This window comes from Macaca fascicularis, chromosome 8 (genome assembly GCF_037993035.2).
Source record: "Macaca fascicularis isolate 582-1 chromosome 8, T2T-MFA8v1.1".
Lineage (NCBI taxonomy): Eukaryota > Metazoa > Chordata > Mammalia > Primates > Cercopithecidae > Macaca > Macaca fascicularis.
In genome coordinates this window covers 46,857,497-46,872,065 of record NC_088382.1, presented here as the reverse complement: position 1 = coordinate 46,872,065, position 14,569 = coordinate 46,857,497, and positions in this window count along the sequence as shown.

The following is a 14,569-nucleotide window of genomic DNA, read 5'->3' as shown; positions in this document are numbered from 1 at the left end:
TTTGATTTGCATTTCTCTGATGGCCAGTGATGATGAGCATTTTTTCATGTGTCTGTTGGCTGTATGAATGTCTTCTTTTGAGAAATGTCTGTTCATATCCTTTGCCCACTTTCGGATGGGGTTGTTTGTTTTTTTCTTGTAAATTTAGTTGAGTTCTTTGTAGGTTCTGGATATTAGCCCTTTGTCAGATGAGTAGATTGCAAAAATTTTCTCCCATTCTGTAGGTTGCCTGTTCACTCTGATGGTAGTTTCTTTTGCTGTGCAGAAGCTCTTTAGTTTAATTAGATCCCATTTGTCAATTTTGGCTTTTGCTACCGTTGCTTTTGGTGTTTTAGACATGAAGTCTTTGCCCATGCCTATGTCCTGAATGGTACTACCTAGGTTTTCCTCTAGGATTTTTATGGTATTAGGTCTAACATTTAAGTCTCTAATCCATCTTGAATTAATTTTCGTATAAGGAGTAAGGAAAGGATCCAGTTTCAGCTTTCTACTTATGGCTAGCCAATTTTCCCAGCACCATTTATTAAATAGGGAATCCTTTCCCCATTTCTTGTTTCTCTCAGGTTTGTCAAAGATCACATGGCTGTAGATGTGTGGTATTATTTCTGAGGACTCTGTTCTGTTCCATTGGTCTATATCTCTGTTTTCGTACCAGTACCATGCTGTTTTGGTTACTGTAGCCTTGTAGTATAGTTTGAAGTCAGGTAGCGTGATGCCTCCAGCTTTGTTCTTTTGACTTAGGATTGTCTTGGAGATGCGGGCTCTTTATTTGTTCCATATGAACTTTAAAGCAGTTTTTTCCAATTCTGTGAAGAAACTCATTGGTAGCTTGATGGGGGTGGCAGTGAATCTATAAATTACCTTGGGCAGTATGGCCATTTTCACGATATTGATTCTTCCTATCCATGAGCATGGTATGTTCTTCCATTTGTTTGTGTCCTCTTTTATTTCACTGAGCAGTGGTTTGTAGTTCTCCTTGAAGAGGTCCTTTACATCCCTTGTAAGTTGGATTCCTAGGTATTTGATTCTCTTTGAAGCAATTGTGAATGGAAGTTCATTCCTGATTTGGCTCTCTGTTTGTCTGTTACTGATGTATAAGAATGCTTGTGATTTTTGCACATTAATTTTGTATCCTGAGACTTTGCTGAAGTTGCTTATCAGCTTAAGGAGAATTTGGCCTGAGACAATGGGGTTTTCTAAATATACAATCATGTCATCTGCAAACAGGGACAGTTTGACTTCTTCTTTTCCTAACTGAATACCCTTGATTTCTTTCTCTTGCCTAATTGCCCTAGCCAGAACTTCCAACACTATGTTGAATAGGAGTGGTGAGAGAGGGCATCCCTGTCTTGTGCCAGTTTTCAAAGGGAATTAATCCAGTTTTTGCCCATTCAGTATGATATTGGCTGTGGGTTTGTCATAAATAGCTCTTATTATTTTGAGGTACGTTCCATCAATACCGAATTTATTGAGCGTTTTTAGCATGAAGGGCTGTTGAATTTTGTCAAAAGCCTTTTCTGCATCAATTGAGATAATCATGTGGTTCTTGTCTTTGGTTCTGCTTATATGCTGGATTATGTTTATTGATTTGCGAATGTTGAACCAGCCTTGCATCCCTGGGATGAAGCCCACTTGATCATGGTGGATAAGCTTTTTGATGTGTTGCTGAATCCGGTTTGCCAGTATTTTATTGAGGATTTTTGCATCGATGTTCATCAGGGATATTGGTCTAAAATTCTCTTTTTTTGTTGTGTCTCTGCCAGGCTTTGGTATCAGGATGATGTTGGCCTCATAAAATGAGTTAGGGAGGATTCCCTCTTTTTCTATTGATTGGAATAGTTTCAGAAGGAATGGTACCAGCTCCTCCTTGGACCTCTGGTAGAATTCAGCTGTGAATCCATCTGGTCCTGGACTTTTTTTGGTTGGTAGGCTATTAATTATTGCCTCAATTTCAGAGCCTACTATTGGTCTATTCAGGGATTCAACTTCTTCCTGGTTTAGTCTTGGAAGAGTGTAAGTGTCCAGGAAATTATCCATTTCTTCTAGATTTTCCAGTTTATTTGCGTAGAGGTGTTTATAGTATTCTCTGATGGTAGTTTGTATTTCTGTGGGGTCGGTGGTGATATCCCCTTTATCATTTTTAATTGCGTCGATTTGATTCTTCTCTCTTTTCTTCCCTATTAGTCTTGCTAGTGGTCTATCCATTTTGTTGATCTTTTCAAAAAACCAACTCCTGGATTCATTGATTTTTTGGAGAGTTTTTTGTGTCTCTATCTCCTTCAGTTCTGCTCTGATCTTAGTTATTTCTTGCCTTCTGCTAGCTTTCGAATGTGTTTGCTCTTGCTTCTCTAGTTCTTTTAATTGCGATGTTAGAGTGTCAATTTTAGATCTTTCCTACTTTCTCTTGTGGGCATTTAGTGCTATAAATTTCCCTCTACACACTGCTTTAAATGTGTCCCAGAGATTCTGGTATGTTGTATCTTTGTTCTCATTGGTTTCAAAGAACATCTTTATTTCTGCCTTCATTTTGTTATGTACCCAGTAGTCATTCAGGAGCAGGCTGTTCAGTTTCCATGTAGTTGAGCGGTTTTGATTGAGTTTCTTAGTCCTGAGTTCTAGTTTGATTGCACTGTGGTCTGAGAGACAGTTTGTTATAATTTCTGTTCTTGTACATTTGCTGAGGAGTGCTTTACTTCCAATTACGTGGTCGATTTTGGAGTAAGTACGATGTGGTGCTGAGAAGAATGTATATTCTGTTGATTTGGGGTGGAGAGTTCTATAGATGTCTATTAGGTCTGCTTGCTGCAGAGATGAGTTCAATTCCTGGATATCCTTGTTAACTTTCTGTCTCGTTGATCTGTCTAATGTTGACAGTGGAGTGTTGAAGTCTCCCATTATTATTGTATGGGAGTCTAAGTCTCTTTGTAAGTCTCTAAGGACTTGCTTTATAAATCTGGGTGCTCCTGTATTGGGTGCATATATATTTAGGATAGTTAGCTCTTCCTGTTGAATTGATCCCTTTACCATTATGTAATGGCCTTCTTTGTCTCTTTTGATCTTTGATGGTTTAAAGTCTGTTTTATCAGAGACTAGTATTGCAACCCCCACTTTTTTTTGTTCTCCATTTGCTTGGTAAATCTTCCTCCATCCCTTTATTTTGAGCCTATGTATGTCTCTGCATGTGAGATGGGTCTCCTGAATACAGCAGACTGATGGGTCTTGACTCTTGATCCAGTTTGCCAGTCTGTGTCTTTTAATTGGAGCATTTAGTCCATTTACATTTAAGGTTAAGATTGTTATGTGTGAACTTGATCCTGCCATTATGATATTAACTGGTTATTTTGCTCGTTAGTTGATGCAGTTTCTTCCTAGCCTCGATGGTCTTTACATTTTGGCATGTTTTTGCAATGGCTGGTACCAGTTGTTCCTTTCCATGTTTAGTGCTTCCTTCAGGGTCTCTTGTAAGGCAGGCCTAGTGGTGACAAAATCTCTAAGCATTTGCTTATCTGTAAAGGATTTTATTTCTCCTTCACTTATGAAACTTAGTTTGGCTGGATATGAAATTCTGGGTTTAAAATTCGTTTCTTTAAGAATGTTGAATATTGGCCCCCACTCTCTTCTGGCTTGGAGAGTTTCTGCTGAGAGATCTGCTGTTAGTCTGATGGGCTTCCCTTTGTGGGTAACCCGACCTTTCTCTCTGGCTGCCCTTAACATTTTTTCCTTCATTTCAACTTTGGTGAATCTGGCAATTATGTGTCTTGGAGTTGCTCTTCTCGAGGAGTATCTTTGTGGCGTTCTCTGTATTTCCTGGATTTGAATGTTGGCCTGCCCTACTAGGTTGGGGAAGTTCTCCTGGATGATATCCTGAAGAGTGTTTTCCAACTTGGTTCCATTTTCCCCTTCACTTTCAGGCACCCCAATCAGACGTAGATTTGGTCTTTTTACATAATCCCATACTTCTTGCAGGCTTTGTTCATTTCTTTTTCTTCTTTGTTCTTTTGGTTTCTCTTCTCGCTTCATTTCATTCATTTGATCCTCAATCGCAGATACTCTTTCTTCCACTTGATCGAGTCGGTTACTGAAGCTTGTGCATTTGTCACGTATTTCTCGTGTCATGGTTTTCATCTCTTTCATTTCGTTTATGACCTTCTCTGCATTAATTACTCTAGCCATCAATTCTTCCACTTTTTTTTCAAGATTTTTAGTTTCTTTGCGCTGGGTACGTAATTCCTCCTTTAGCTCTGAGAAATTTGATGGACTGAAGCCTTCTTCTCTCATCTCGTCAAAGTCATTCTCCGTCCAGCTTTGATCCGTTGCTGGCGATGAGCTGCGCTCCTTTGCCGGGGGAGATGCACTCTTATTTTTTGAATTTCCAGCTTTTCTGCCCTGCTTTTTCCCCATCTTTGTGGTTTTATCTGCCTCTGGTCTTTGATGATGGTGATGTACTGATGGGGTTTTGGTGTAGGTGCCCTTCCTGTTTGATAGTTTTCCTTCTAACAGTCAGAACCCTCAGCTGTAGGTCTGTTGGAGATTGCTTGAGGTCCACTCCAGACCCTGTTTGCCTGGGTATCAGCAGCAGAGGCTGCAGAAGATAGAATATTTCTGAACAGCGAGTGTACCTGTCTGATTCTTGCTTTGGAAGCTTCCTCTCAGGGGTGTACTCCACCCTGTGAGGTGTGGGGTGTCAGACTGCCCCTAGTGGGGGATGTCTCCCAGTTAGGCTACTCAGGGGTCAGGGACCCACTTGAGCAGGGAGTCTGTCCCTTCTCAGATCTCATCCTCCGTGTTGGGAGATCCACTGCTCTCTTCAAAGCTGTCAGACAGAGTCGTTTGCGTCTTCAGAGGTTTCGGCTGTGTTTGTTATTGCCCTGTCCCCAGAGGTGGAGTCTACAGAGACAGGCAGGTTTCCTTGAGCTGCTGTGAGCTCCACCCAGTTCGAGCTTCCTAGCAGCTTTGTTTACCTACTTAAGCCTCAGCATTGGCGGGCACCCCTCCCCCAGCCTCGCTGCTGCCTTGCCGGTAGATCACAGACTGCTGTGCTAGCAATGAGGGAGGCTCCGTGGGTGTGGGACCCTCCCGGCCAGGTGTGGGATATGATCTCCTGGTGTGCCTGTTTGCTTAAAGCGCAGTATTGGGGTGGGAGTTACCCGATTTTCCATGTGTTGTATGTCTCAGTTCCCCTGGCTAGGAAAAGGGATTCCCTTCCCCCTTGTGCTTCCCAGGTGAGGCAATGCCTTGCCCTGCTTCAGCTCTCGCTGGTCAGGCTGCAGCAGCTGACCAGCACCGATCGTCCGGCACTCCCCAGTGAGATGAACCCAGTACCTCAGTTGAAAATGCAGAAATCACCGGTCTCCTGTGTTGCTCGCGCTGGGAGTTGGAGACGGGAGCTGTTCCTATTCGGCCATCTTGCTCCGCCCCCGTTCTCTGAGGTTTTCATCTGAAGATATTTATTTTCCACCACAGTAATGAAGGTGTTTCCGAATGTCCCTTCATGGATCCGTCCATGATGGAGATCTCAAACTGCGTAATATAAAGAAAGTTTTATTTATGTGAGATGAATAAACAAATCTATCACAAAGCCGTTTTACAGAAAGCTTCTTTCCACTTTTTGTCCGAGGATATTTCCTTTTTCACCATAGCCGTCCATATACACCTTAATGTTCCTTGGTAGCTTTTTCTCCAAAAGGGGTTCCCTAATCCTCTATGAGAAGAAAGGTTTAACTCTGTGAGTGGAATGCACACGTCACAAAGCAGCTCCTTGGAAAGCTTCTCTCCAGTTTCTGTCTGAAGTTATTTCCGTTTTCACCATAAACTTCAAAGTGCTTCCGAATATTCCTTGGCAGACTAAACAAAAACAGTGATAGAATACTGTTCAATGAAAGGAGAAGCTTAATTGTGCGAGTGGAATTCACATGACACAGAGCAGTTTCACAGAAACCTTCCTTCTGGTTTTCATCTGAAGATATTTCCTTCTACATAATCTAAAGAGCATTTCAAAATGTCCTTCCCTAGATTTCACAGAAACAGTGATTTCAAACTGCTCAATCCAAAGAATGGTTTAACTCTATGAGATGAACACACACATCACAAAGCAGTTGCTCAGAAAGCTTCTCTCCAGTTTTCAACAGAAGACATTTCCTTCCTCATCACAAATCTCCGGGTGTCAATTAATATCCCTTCACAGATTCCTGAAAGACAGAGTTTCCAAACTGGGCAATGAAGACTAAGCTTTAACACTGTGAAATGAATGCACATATCAGAGAACAGTTTCTTGGGACCCTTCTTTCTTCGTTTTATTTGAGGATATTTCACTTTTTGCCATAGTCTTCAACGCACTCCGAAATATCACTTTTTCGGTTTCACAGGAACTGTGTTCAAACATTGCCTTATGAGAAAAGAGGTACAACTCCCTAAGTGGAATGCACACATCACAAAGTAGTTTCTCAGAAACCTTCTTTCTAGTTTTTATCTGAAGATATTTCCATTTTCACCATCGTCTTGAAGGTGCTCCCGAATGTCCCTTCGCGGATCCGTTCATGGCAGTGTTTACAAGCTGCATAATGTAAAGAAAGCTTTATCTATGTGAGATGAATAAAATAGCAAAAAGCAGATTCACAGAAAGCTCCTTTCCAGTTTTTATCTGAAGATATTTCCTTTTTCACCATAGTCCTAGTGTGCTCCCGAATGGCGTTTCGCAACACCGTCCATGACAGAGATCCCAAGCTGCGTAGTGTAAAGAAATTTTTATCCATGTGAGATGAATAAATATATCTATCACAAAACAGAGTCACAGAAAGCTTCTTTCCAGTTTTAGTATGAGGATATTTCCCTTTTCACTGTAGGCATCAATATGACCCCGAATATCCCTTGATAACTTTTTCTCCAAAAGAATTTCCCCAATACTGTATGAAAAGGGAGGTATAACAATGTGAGGGGAATGCACACGTCATGAAACAGATCCTCGGAAAGCTTCTCTCCAGTTTCCTTCTGAGCATATTTCCTTTTTCACCATAAGCCTCAAAGCGCTCCCGAATATCCCTTCGCATGCTGAACTTCAACAGTGATAGAAAACAGCTCAATGAAAAGAGAAGCTTAACTGAGCAAGAGGAATTCACACGACACAGAGCAGTTTCACAGAAAGCTTCCTTCTGCTTTTTATCTGAGGATTTTTATTTCTGCATATTCTAAAGAGCGTTCCCAAATGTCCTTCCTCAGATTCCACAGAAACACTGACTTCAAACTGCTCAATCCAAAGAATGGTTTAACTTTGTGAGATGAATACACACATCACAAAGCAGTTGCTCAGAAAGCTTTTCTCCAGTTTTCATCGGAAGACATTTCCTAGCTCACCACAGGCCTCCAGGCGCCAGTTAATATCCCTTTGCAGAATGCTCAAAGACAGAGTTTCCAAACTGGGCAACGTAGAGTAAGCTTTAACTCTGTGAAATTACTGCACATATCAGAAAGCAGTTTCTTGGAATGCTTCTTTCCGGGTTTTATTTGAGGATATTTCACTTTTCGCCAGAGTCTTTAATGCCCTCAGAAATATCACTTTTTCAGTTTTACGGGAACAGTGTTCAAACACTGTCTTATGAGAAAAGAAATATCCCTTCACACGTTAATATAAACAGTGTTAGCATACTGCACAATGAAAAGAGAAGCTAAACTGAGTGAGAGAAATTCACATGACACATAGCAGTTTCTAAGAAAGAGTGCTTCTTGTTTTTATCGGAGGATATTTCTTTCCCCATATTCTAAAGAGTGTTCCCAAATATCCTTCCTCAGATTCCACAGAAACAGTGATTTCAAACTGCTCAATCCAAACAATGGATTAACTCTATGAGATGAACACATACATCACAAAGCAGTTGCTCAGAAAGCTTCTCTCCAGTTTTCATCAAGACAGAGTTTCCAAAGTGAGCAAGATAGAGTAAGCCTTAACTCTGTGCAATGAATGCACGTATCAGAGAGCAGTTTCTTGGAACAGTTCTTTCTGAATTTTATTTGAGGATATTTCACTTGTCGCCATAGTCTTCAATGCGCTCAGAATTATCACTTTTTCGGTTTTACAGGAAAAGTGTTCAAACATTGCCATACGAGAAAAGAGGTATAACATCCTAAGTGGAATGCACACATCACAAAGCAGTTTCTCAGAAAGTTTCTCTCCAGTTTATATCTGAAGATATTTCATTTTTCACCACAGTCCTGAATGTGCTGCCGAATGTCCATTCACGGATCCGTCCATGACAGAGTTTCCAAACTGCATAATATAAAGAAAGTTTTATCTATGTTAGATGAATAAACATATCTATCACAAAGCAGTTTCACAGAAAACTTCTTTCCAGTTTTTGTCTGAGGATATTTCCTTTTTCACCATAACCGTCCATATACTCCCGAATGCCTCTTGGTAGCTTTTCCTCCAAAAGGGATTCCCCAATCCTCTATGAGAAGAAAGGTATAACTCTGTGAGTGGAATACACATGTCACAAAGCAGCTCCTCAGAAAGCTTCTCTCCAGTTTCTATCTGAACATATTTCCTTTTTCACTGTAAGCATCAACGTGCTCCCGAATATCCCTTCCCACTCCAAACATAAAGAGTGGGTATTCTTTGAGGATATTTCTCATTTCACCATAGTCTTCAAGGCACTCCAAAATATCACTTTTTCCATTTTACAGGAACAGTATTCAACCACTGCCTTATAAGAAAGAGGCATAACTCCCTGAATGGAATGCACACATCACAAAGCCGATTCTCAGAAAGCGTCTCTCCAGTTTTTATCTGAAGATGTTTCCCCATAGTCTTCAATGTGCTCTGAAATATCACTTTTTTGGTTTTACAGGAACAGTATTCAAACACTGCATCATGGGAAAAGAGGTATGACTCCTTGAAGATATTTATTTTTTCACCATAGGCCTGAATGTGATTCTGAATATCCCTTCGTGGAACGATCCATGACAGAGTTTCCAAGCTGCGTAATGTAAAAAAAGCTTTATCTATGTGAGATGAATAAACACAGCAAAAAACAGATTCAGAGAAAGCTTCTTTCCAGTGTTTATCTGAACATATTTCCTTTTTCACCATAGTCCTGAATGTGCTCCCAAATGTCCCTTCGCGGATCCATCCATAACAGAGCTTCCAAGCTGCGTCATGTAAAGGAAGCTTTATCTCTGTGAGATGAATACACATATCACAGAGCAGTTTCACAGAAAGCTTCTTTAAACTTTTTATGTGAGTCTATTTCCCTTTTCACCATAGGCGTCAATTTTCTCCTGAATATCCCTTGGTACCTTTTTCACCAAAAGTGCTTCTCCGATGCCGTATGAGAATAGAGGTATAACAATGAGAATAGAATGCACATGTCACAACAATTCCTCGGAAAGCTTTTCTCCAGTTTCTATCTGATCATATTTCCTTTTTCTCCGTAAGCCTTACAGCGCTCCCGAATATCCCTTCGCATGCTAAACACAGTGTTAGAAAACTGCTCAATGAAAAGAGAAGCTTAATTGAGTGAGAGGAATTCACAGGGCACATAGCAGTTTCACAGAGAGCTTCGTTCTGGTGTTTATCTGAGGACATTTCATTCTCCATGTTCTAAAGACCATTCCCAAATGTCCTTCCTCAGATTGCACAGAAACAGTGATTTGAAACTGCTCAATCCAAAGAACAGTTTAACTCTATGAGATGAAGACACGTATCACAAAGCAGTTGCTCAGAAAGCTTCTCTCCAGTTTTCAAAGGAAGACATTTCTTTGCTCACCACAGGCCTCTGGGTGCCACTTAATATCCCTTCACAGATTCTTCAAAGATAGAGTTTCCAAACTGGAACACATAGAATAAGCTTTAACTCTGTGAAATGAATGCACAATCTGAGAGCAATATCTTTGGACCACTTCTTTCTGGGTTTTATTGAGGATATTTCACTTTTTTTTTTTTTTTTTTTTTTTTGAGACGGAGTCTCGCTGTGTCTCCCAGGCTGGAGTGCAGTGGCGCGATCTCGGCTCACTGCAAGCTCCGCTTCCCGGGTTCACGCCATTCTCCCGCCTCAGCCTCCCAAGTAGCTGAGACTACAGGCACCCGCCACCACGCCCGGCTAGTTTTTTGTATTTTTAGTAGAGACGGGGTTTCACCATGTTAGCCAGGATAGTCTCGATCTCCTGACCTCGTGATCCACCCGCCTCGGCCTCCCAAAGTGCTGGGATTACAGGCTTGAGCCACCGCGCCCGGCCATATTTCACTTTTCACCATAGTCTTCAATGCACTCCGAAATATCCCTTGTTCGGTTTTACAGGAACAGTGTTCAAACACTGCCTTATGAGAAAAGTGGTATAACTCCCTGAGTGGAATGCACACACCACAAAGCAGTTTCTCAGAAAGCTTCTCTCCAGTTTTTATGAGACGACATTTCCTTTTTCTCCATAGGCCTGAATGTGCTCCTGAATGTCCCTTCGCAGATACTTCCTTGACAGAGTTTGCAAGCTGCGTAATGTAAAGAAAGCTTTATCTATGTGAGACGAATACATATATCACAAAGTAGTTTCACAGAAAGCTTCTTTCCAGTTTTTGTCTGAGGCTATTTCCGTTTTCAACATAGGTTTCAGTTTTTCCTGCATATCCCGTGGTACCTTTTTCTCCAAAAGCGTTTCCCCAATGCTGTATTAGAAGAGAGGTATAACAATGTGAGTGAAATGCACATGTCACAAAGCAGTTAGTTCCTCGGAAACCTTCTCTCCAGTTTCCATCCGAACATATATCCTTTTTCACCGTAAACCTCAAAGCAATCCCGAATATCCCTTCGCACACTAAACTTAAACAGTGTTAGAAAACTGCTCAATGAAAAGAGAAGCTTTACTGAGTGAGAGGAATTCACCAACACATAGCAGATTCACAGAAAGCTTCCTTCTGGTTTTTATCTGAGAATATTTCTTTCTGAATATTCTAAAGAGCACTCCAAAAGGTCCTTCCTCAGATTCCACAGAAACAGTGATTTCAAACTGCTCAATCCAAAAATGGTTTAACACTATGAGATAAATACACACATCACAAAGCAGTTGCTCAGAAATCTTCTCTCCAGTTTTCATCGGAAGACATTTCCTTGCTCACCTCAGGACTGAGGGAGCCACTAAACATCCCTTCACAGATTCCTCAAAGACAGAGTTTCCAAATTGGGCAACATAGAGTAAGCTTTATCTCTGTGAAATGAATGCATATATCACAGAGCAGTTTCTTGGAACGCTTCTTTCTGGGTTTTATTTGAGGATATTTCACTTTTCTCCATAGTGCTCAATTTGCTCCAAAATATCACTTTTTCGATTTTACAGGAAGAGTGTTCAAACACTGCCTTATGAGGAAAGAGGTGGTGAGTAGAATGCACACATCACAAAGCAGTTTCTCAGAAAGCTTCTCTCCAGTTTTTATCTGAAGAGATTTCCTTTTTCACCATAGGCTTGAATGTGCTCTCAAATGTCACTTTACGGATCCGTCCATGATGGAATTTCCAAGCTGTGTATTGGAAAGAAATCTTTATATATTTGAGATGAATAAACATAGCAAAAAGCAAATTCACAGAAAGCTTCTTCACAGTTTTCATGTGAAGATGTTTCCTTTTTCACCATAGTCCTGAAGGTGATCCCGAATGTCCCTTCGCAGATCTATCCATGACAGAGTTTCCAAGCAGCGTAATGTAAAGAAAGCTTTATCTGTGTGAGATGAATACACATAGCACAGAGCAGTTTCACAGAAAGCTTCTTTGCCGTTGTTGTCTGAGGCTAATTCCCTTTTCACCATAGGAGTAAATATGCTCTCGGATATCCCTTGGTAGCTTTTTCTCCAAAAGGGTTTTCCCGATGATGTCTGAGAAGAGAGGTATAATACTGTGAGTGGAATGGACACGTCACAAAGCAGTTCCTCAGAAAGCTTCTCACCGGTTTCTATCTGAACATATATCCTTTTTCACCATAAGTCTCATGATCCTCCCGAATATACCTTCGCACGCTAAACATAAACAGTGTTAGAAAACTGCTCAATGAAAAGAGAAGCTTTACAGAGTGAGAGGAATTCACTCGACACATAGCAGATTCACAGAAAGCTTCCTTCTGGTTTTTATCTGAGGATATTTCTTCCTCCATATTCTAAAGAGCACTCCCAAAGGTCCTTCCTCAGATTCCACAGAAGGAGTGATTTCAAACTGCACAATCCAAAGTGTAGTTTAACTCTATGAGATGAATACACACATCACAAAGCAGTTGCTCAGAAAGCTTCTCTCCAGTTTTCATCAGAAGTCATTTCCTTGCTCAACACAGGCCTCTGGGCGCCACTTAGTATCCCTTCTCAGATTCCTCAGAGACACAGTTTCCAACAACGTAGAGTAAGCTTTAACTCTGTGAAATGAATGCACATATGAGAGACCAGTTTCATCGAGCGCTTCTTTCTGGGTTTTATTTGAGGATATTTCACTTTTCACCAGAGTATTCAATGCGCTCTGAAATATCACTTTTTCGATTTTACAGGAACAGTGTCCAAACACTGTCTTATGAGAAAAGAGGTATAACCGCCTGAGTGGAATGCACACATCAGAAAGCAGTTTCTAAGAAAGCTTCTCTGCAGTTTTTATGTGAAGACATTTCCATTTTCACCATAGTCCTCAATGTGCTCCTGAATGTCCCTTCATGGATCCATCCATGACAGAGTTTTCAAGATGTGTAATATAAGGAAAGCTGTATCAATGTGAGATGAATAAACGTAATGAGAAGCAGATTCACAGAAAGCTTCTTTCCAGTTTTCATCTGAAGATATTTCCTTTTTCACCATAGTCCTGAATGTGCTCCCAAATGTCCCTATGCGGATCCGTCCATGATAGAGTTTCCAAGCTGCGTAACGTAAAGAAAACTTTACCTATGTGAGATGAATACACATATCACAGAGAAGTTTCACAGAAAGCTTCTTTCCAGTTTTGGTCTGAGGATATTTCCTTTTTCATCATTGCCGTCTGTATACTCCCAAATGTCGCTTGGTAGCTTTTTCTCCAATAGGGATTCCGCAATCTTCTATGAGAAGAAAGGTATAACTCTGTGAGTAGAATGCACACGTCACAAAGCAGCTCCTAGGATATCTTCTCACAAGTTTAAATCTGAAGATATTTCCGTTGCCACCATAAGCCTCACAGTGCTCCTGAATATCCCTTGCAGACTAAACAAAAACTGTGTTATAATACTGCTCAACGAAAAGAGAAGTTGAACCGTAAGAGTGCAATTCACATGACACAGACTAGTTTCACAGAAAGCTTCTTTCCACTTTTTATCTGAGGATTTATTTTACAGCATATTCTAAAGAGTGTTCCAAAATGTCCTTTCTCAGGTTCCACAGAAACAGTGATTTCACACTGCTCAATCCAAAGAATGATTTAACACTATCATATGAATACACACATCACAAAGCAGTTTCTCAGAAAGCTTCTCTCCAGTTTTCAACGGAAGGCATTTCCTTGCTCACCACAGGACTCTGGGCACCACTTAATATCCCTTCGCAGATTACTCAAAGACAGAGTTTCCAAACTTGGCAAGGTAGAGTAAGCTTTAACTCTGTGAAGTGAATGCACAAATCAGAGAGTAGGTTCTTGGAACGCTTCTTTCTGGGTTTTCTTTGAGAATATTTCACTTTTCTCCACAGTCTTCAATGCTCTCTGAAATATCACTTTTTCAGTTTTACAGGAACAGTGTTCAAACATTGCCTTATGAGAAAAGAGGTATAACTTCCTGAGTGGAATGCACACATCACAGAGCAGTTTCTCAGAAAGCATCTCTACAGTTTTTATCTCAAGATATTTCCTTTTTCACCATAGGCCTGAATGTGATCCCACTTATCTCTTCGCGGATCCTGCCATGACGGAGTTTCCATGCAGCGTAAAGTAAAGAAAGCTTTATCTATGTCAGATGAATAAACATATCAAAAAGCAGATACACAGAATGCTTCTTTCCAGTTTTTATCTGAAGATATTTCCTTTTTCACCATACTCCTGAATGTGTTCCCAAATGTCCCTTCCTGGATCCGTCCATGACGGAGTTTCCAAGCTATGTAATGTAAAGAAAGCTTTATCTATGTGACATGAATAAACATATACAAGAACAGTTTCACAGAAAGCTTCTTTCCACTTTTTGTATGAGGCTATTTCAATTTTCACCATAGGCGTCAATATGCCCCCAAATATCCCTTGTTACCTTTTCTCCAAAAGGGTTTCCCCAATGCTGTATGAGAAAAGAGGTATAACACTGTGAGTAGAATGCACACGTCACAAAGCAGTTCCTCGGAAAGCTTCTCTCCAGTTTCTATCTGAACATATTTTCTATTTCACCATAAGCCTCAAAGTGTTCCCCAATATCTCTTCACAGGATAAACAAAAACAGTGTTAGAATACTGCTCAATGAAAAGAGAAGCTGAACTGTGCGAGTGGCATTCACACGACACAGAACAGTTTCACAGAATATTTCCTTCTGGTTTTTATCTGAGGGTATTTCTTTTTCAGCATATTCTAAAGCTCATTCCCAAATGCCTTTCTCAGGTTCCACAGAAAGA